Consider the following 7,022-nt stretch of genomic DNA (forward strand, 5'->3'; position numbering starts at 1 on the left):
CAAATATTGCTTTTTTTTTTTTTTAAATAAATTGAAGGTTTGTGGCGACCCTACATCAATCAAGTCTATACATGCCATTTTTCCAACAGCATGTGCTCACTTCATGTCTCTGTCACATTTTGGAAATTCTAACAATATTTCAAACTTTTTCATTATTATATCTGTTATGGTGAGCTGTGGTCAGTGATCTTGGAGGTTCCTGTTGTAATTGCTTTGGGGTGTCATGAACCGTGCCCATATAAGATGGCGAACTTAATAAATGCTGTGTTGTGTGTGTTCTGACTGACTGCTCCACTAACCAGCCATTCCCCTGCCCCTCTCCCTCTCCTCAGGCCTCCCTATTCCCTGAGACACAACAGTATTGAAATTAGGCCAATTGATAACCTACAATGGCTTCTATGTGTGCAAGTGTCAGGAAGACTTATACATCTCTCACTTTAAATCAAAAGCAAGAAATGATTAAGCTAATTGAGGAAGTCATGTCAAAAGCCTAGTCGGGCTGAAAGCTAGGCCGCTCGTGCCAAACAGTTAACCAAATTGTGAATGCAAAGGGAAAGTTCCTAAAGGAATTAAAATGCTACTCCAGTGAACGCACACATGATAAGAAAGCAAAACAGCCTTATTGCTTATATGGATCAAATTTTAGTGGTCTGGATAGAACTTCAAACCAGCCACAACATTCTTTTAAGCCAAATCCTTATACAGAGCAAGGCCCTAACTCTTTTTAGTTCTGGGCAGAGGGGTGAGTAAGCTGCAGAGGAAAACCTAGCAGGCAGGGCAGTTGGTGGCACTAGTGAGAGAAGGCCGAGCTGTTGCTGCAGCCTGTGCCCTTGTTCTCACTGCAGGAGGGAGAGCCTGGTGCCAACAAAATGGCAGATGGGGAGCTGAATGTGGACAGTCTCATCATCTGATTGCTGGAGGTATGAGGATGTTATCCAGGAAAGATTGTATAGATGACTGAGGCAGAAGTTCAAGGCTTATGTATCAAGTCTCAGGAGATCCTTCTCAGCCAGCTTATTCTTTTGGACTTGGAGGCACTGCTGAAAATGTATAGAGATATTCATGGACAGTGCATTGATTTACTGCTATTATTTAAGATACAACATGTGGTCTATCCTGAAGAATGAGCCATGAGCACTTGAGAAGAGTGTATATCCTTCTATTTGGGGGGTACAGTGTTCTGTATATGTCTGTTAGGTCTAGTTCACTTATCATTTATTCAAGTTTTCTGTTTCCTTATTGATCCTCTGTCTAGATGTTCTATCTATTGATGAGAGTGGTGTATTGAAGTCTCTAACTATTATTGTAGAGATGTCTATTTCTTCTTTCGTTTTTGCCAGTGTTTGCCTCATGTATTTTGGGGAACCCTGGTTAGGTGCCTTTTTATTTCTTCTTGCTGGATTGCCCCTTTTATTAATATATAGTGTCCTTCTTTGTCTCTTATAACAGTTTTGCATTTAAAGTCTATTTTGTTCAATATTAGTGTGGCTACCCTAACTTTTTGGTTATGGTTTGTGTGGAATATCTTTTTCCAGCCTTTCACTTTCAATCTATTTGTGTCCTGGGATCTAAGTTGAGTCTCTTGTAGACAGTTATAGATGGATCATACTTTTTTGTCCATTCTGCCAATCTGTGTCTTTTCATTGGGGAGTTTAATCCATTAACATTCAGTGTTATTACTGTAAAGACAGTACTTACTTCAACCATTTTATACTTTGGCTTTTATATGTGTGCCAGTTTGGATGTATTATGTCCCCCAAACACCAGGTTCTTTAATACAATCTTGTGGGGGCAGACATATTAGTGTTGATTAGGTTGGAATCTTTTGATTGTTTCCATGGAGATGTGACTCAATCAACTGTGGGTGAAACGTTTGATCAAATTATTTCCATGGAGATATGGACCATGGCCATTCAGGGTGGATCTTGACTTAATCACTGGAGTCCTATAAAAGTTCATGGACAGAAGGAGCTCAGAGTAGCTGAGAGTGACATTTTGGAGAGCAGCTAAGAGAGAGATGGCCATTAAAAGCAGAATTTTGCTGATGCTTTGGAGATGGCAGCCCAGAGTTTGCTCTGGAGAAGCTAAGAAAGGACAAAACACCCCAAGAGCAACATTTTGAAGAGCACACAGTAGCTGAGAGAGTAGTTAGAACACAACCTGGGATCAGCAGATGCTAGCCACATGACTTCCCAGCTAACAGACATTTTCCAGATGCCATTGGCCTTCCTTTGGTGAAGGTATACTAATGTTGATGCCTTAATTTGGACATTTTCCTGGCCTTCAGACTGTAAATTGGTAACCAGATAAGCCCCCTTTATAAAAGCCAATCCATTCCTGGTATTTTGCATAACAGCAGCTTTAGAAAACCAGAACAATATTTTTGTCTCTTTTTACCCTTTTAGTTCCCTTCAATGATTATGTTCATTTCTACACTCTCCTCCAAGCCTCTCTCTCATGTTTTCTCCTTTCTGCCTACAGAACCCCCTTTAGTATTTCTTATAGGGCAGGTGTCCTCTTGACAGAGTCTCTCAGTTTCTATTTATCTGTGAATATTTTAACTCTCCTTCATTTTTGAAAGAAAATTTTGCCAGAGAAAATTCTTGGCTGGCAGTTTTTCTCTTTCAGTACCTTAACTATATGATACCACTGCCTTCTTACCTCCATGGTTTCTGATGAGAAATGGGCACTTAATCTTATTGCTATTCCCTTGTAAGTGATGAATACTTTTCTCTTGTTGAGTTCAGAATTCTCAGTCTTTGGCATTTGAAATCCTGATTAGTATATGTCTCAAGAGTTGGTCTATTATGATTTATTCTGTTTGGAGTATTTTGCACTTCTTGAACATGTTTATTTATATCTTTCGTAAGAATTGGGAAATTTTTTGCCATTATTTCCTCAAATATTCTTTCCCTTCTCTCCTTCTGGGACACCCATGATGCATGTGCTTTTGTACTTCATGCTGTCTTTCAGTTCCCTGAGACCCTGCTCAATATTTTCCATCCTTTTCTCTATCCATTCTTCTGTCTGTAAGATTTCAAATGTCCTATCTTCTAGTTCACTAATTCTTTCTTCCTTCTGTTCAAATTTGCTGTTGTATGCCTCTAGTGTGTTTTTAATCTCCTCTATTGTGCCTTTCATTCTCATAAGTTCTCTTATGTTTCTTTTCATACTTTCAAATCTTCTTTATGCTCTCCCAATGTCTTCTTAATATCCTTTATCTCTTTAGCCACATTTTCCTTCCTCTTCTTGAGTTGACTCAGGAGATTTGCTTGAAAATCTTTGATTAGTTCTTCCAAATTCTGTGTCTCCTCAGACATTTCAATTTACTCCTTTGACTGGGCTATACCTTCCTATTTCTTAGTATGGCTTGTAATTTTTTGCTGATGTCTAGGCATCTGATTATCTCAATGAGTTTACTCAAATGGTCAGTTTCTCTCTCTTGCCTTAGGTTTTATTATCAATTGGCTTTATGCTAAGGCTCTTCTTTGACACTTGCTTCAACTTATTCTAGAACTTTAGAATTACCCATGTTTCACTGATATGATGTATTCAACTCTTCTACATTTGATTCTTACCCTGAGAAAGCAATACAATTTTTAATATTGCTCTGTTTGTGCAATTGCTTCACCCCCAGGAGAATGCCTCCTTTCCTCTATTCCTTCTCCAGGAATCTTGATCTGTCCTGTTCTCTTTTGTCTTGCCTATATAATTGTTTGTTTGTTTGTTTTTACTCTCCTTTTTTACCTCTAGCTGCTTTTGCCTGGATGGCACATTTGGGGAGGATGTTCACCCCAGAGAGGACTTTCACAAGTTGGTATTTCCAGACAAAACAGGGCCATGGACCCACAAAGGGTGTGCAGACCAGTTCCAAACATCCCTAGGGAGAGGGTCAGGAAAAATACCAAAAAGCCTTTTTATCAACTCCCCAAAGTTGTGTTTTCCTGGCCTTCCCAGCAGATGGCACTCTGGCAAACTGCTCCCTGCAACCCCAGGGAGGTACTGTCTTTAAAACTCTACTGTCTTGGTCCCTGTCTTAGATGGGATAGAAACAGTGGTCAGGGTGGTTCCTGTCTGGATCAGGCTAGAACAGTGGTTCAGTGCTGGGACCCAGCAATCTAATTTGCCAATCAAAAGCCATAATCAGTACTCAGCCATACCTTCCCCACCCTGCTCTTAAGGAGGAGGGCTTCCAGGTCCCTCTGTATCACCAGCCAAGGACTGAAACTGATGTGACTCACCTTGAGGGTGGGGGACGGGTTCCAGCCACAGCCTCAGATTGAATTACTCAGAGTTTTTTACCACAGTTTATCAGTCTTTCATCCCACTCTCCCTGGATGATGTACAATGCTGCCTTGGCCTCCAGAGCCCCAAAACAGTTGTTTCAGACTGTTTCTGCCTGTCTGCTTGCTTTTTTTTTTTGAAGAAGGAGTGAGCTATACCTCTCAACTCTGCCATCTTCCCCAGAAGATCTTCCGACTGTGATTATTAGAATATGGATGTTTCCCACTAGAAGCCAACTATTTTTTTATTAGGAGATTAATTGGACAGAGGAAAGAAGTCTTTGGAAACCAGTAGTCTCCTATTGGTTTATAAAATAAAGTACCCAGAGAACTTCTTTTCCTTAAGAGGAAACCATGAGTGTGCTAGCATCAATCACATTTATGGATTCTACGATGAATGCAAATTAAATTGTGGAAGCCCTTCACTGATTGTTTTAACTGTCTGCCTATGACTACCATTGTGAATGAGAAGATCTTCTATTGTCATGGAGGACTGTCACCAGACCTGAAATCTTTGGAGTTGATTCAGAGAATTATGAGACACACTGATGTCCCTGATACAGGTTTGCTCTGTGATTTTCTGTGGTCTGACCTAGAAGGACATGAAAGGCTAGGGAGAAAATGGTCGTGGTGTTTCCTTCACTTTGGGAGCTGATGTCACCAGTAAATTTCTGAATCATCATGATAGGGATTTGATTTGTTAAGCTCATCAAGTAGTTGAAGATGGGTATGAATTTTTTGCTAAACAACTATTGGTAACCCAGTTTTTAGCCCCAAATTACTGTGGCAAATTTGATAATGCTGGTGGAGTGATGAATATGGATGAAACTCTGATATGCTCATTTCAGATATTGAAGCCATCTGAGAAGAAAGCTAAGTAGCAATATGGCAGACTGAATTCTGGATGTCCTGTTATTCCACCTTGAACAGCTAAGCCACTGAAGAAAAGGTGAAGAAAGGAACTCTGTAAAAAAACTATCAGATTTGTTAAGGACATGCTTCAAAAAATGTAAGCGTGCACTGTAAAACCATCCAGCCATTTGACACCTTTTATGATGTTACACATTTAACTTAAGGAAATGAGTAAAGAATTTTAATTCTTCTAATAGAAAGATGTACTACATTGTATTATACTGTTATAATATTCAACAAAATTAAATCCAAATTCAAAATTATCTGTTAAAGTTACATCTTAACGTATCTCAGTTTTTAAAGTTGAAAAATATCCCAGTTAAACTAGATGTGCTAGTTAAGCCAGATGAAACCACAATGATCCATCTGTGTAATGTGGTTTTAGTGTTCTTTGTTGTTTATTTGGGGCTTGTCTTGTTTAGTTTGTTTATGCTAATAATGACAGGCTTGTTTAATTTGTTTATGCTAGAATAATGACAATTTTTTTTTTTAGTTTTTTTCCACAAACATTTTTTGAAGTGAAATGGGAAGAGATTTAAAGACATTCACCAACTCTTTTTTCCCTTGCTTATATACTTATGTACCTGTTTGATCTTACTAATAAAACTTATGCCTCATTATGATAAAAATGAATTTTAGAGATTGATAGTTTAAAAAATATGTTATCTGTCCAATTCAGTGATTTAATCAAACAGTTTGGGCAGACTTTACAACTGATAGTGAATATTTTGCTTTACACAGAAATTGCCAATGATTTGGATTTGTGCACTAAAGCTTTTTTTTGTTTTTTGTTTTTGTTTTGTTTTGTTTTTTTACCTTATTGAGACTCTATTGAATAGTAGCATTTCATTTAACTTTCAGATAAGGCTCATTTAATATTATCCAATTTATATAGTATTATCCAACTAGTTGGTAATGTTATTATGTGGTACCTTGGCTTTAGGTTTTAATTTGCATGAAACATCTTTTGGCATGCTTGACTTTCTGGTAACACCCTCACCTACATTGGTTTTGTTTTGGGGGTGTTTTGTTGTTATTGCTGTTTGTTTTTAGATAAACAGGACATGAGAATCCTTTTTTTGATAAGCCTTGGAAAGCTGACCCTATGTCCTTTTTACCTCCCTCTGTTCTTACTAGGGATGTGGATAAATGCCTGTTGGTCAGTGGGACATTTTGTCAGCTATGGATATTGGGTGCATAAACTGTATAATCTTGCCATGTGGATGTTTATACAATGGATTGTAAGGCTTATGCCATTAAAGATTTTAATTCCTGTGATTTTTCATGATCAAGATTCATATGACATTGTATAGACATGCTTTGTAGTGAACTATAGTAGCAATAATTTCTGTCCCAGAGAAAGAGCTTATTGCAGCCTTTCTTTTCCTGTTCTCTCTTTTTTCAAGGTTAGTATTAACAAATGACAAGGAAAAGAAAAGTTAACATAAAGACTTTAGGAGGAGAACTTATAGGACATAGATTTGTGATTCTTCGGATGTGACACTATGGGCTGTGATTCTAAAAGCTTTTATTGAGCATTGTCAAATTTAGAAGCTTCATAAGGATGGACATGAGATTTATAATGCCCTTCTATATGTACTACCACACATGTGAAATTCTTGACCTTAATATTGTATTTGAAAATGTTAAATTGAGAATTCTGATAACATTTTATGAATTGGTACATTGTATTACTACAAGATATGTGATTTTCAGCAGTGCAAAATTCTTTAAAATTCATACATCTTTTTTTTTTTCTAATTCCATTTTGTTTAAAGCCCATTTTAAATGTAGTTTTCTCATTTAGTAAAAGTTGTCTAACTGGAA

The 7,022-nt window shown here is 37.6% G+C and overlaps 1 pseudogene; it reads left to right on the top strand.

The window, feature by feature from the left end:
- Positions 1–869: 869 nt before the first annotated feature.
- LOC119534932 lies at positions 870–5,209 on the top strand (annotated as a pseudogene).
- The last annotated feature ends 1,813 nt before the right edge of the window (positions 5,210–7,022 follow it).

Source organism: Choloepus didactylus, chromosome 5 (genome assembly GCF_015220235.1).
Source record: "Choloepus didactylus isolate mChoDid1 chromosome 5, mChoDid1.pri, whole genome shotgun sequence".
Classification (NCBI taxonomy): domain Eukaryota; kingdom Metazoa; phylum Chordata; class Mammalia; order Pilosa; family Megalonychidae; genus Choloepus; species Choloepus didactylus.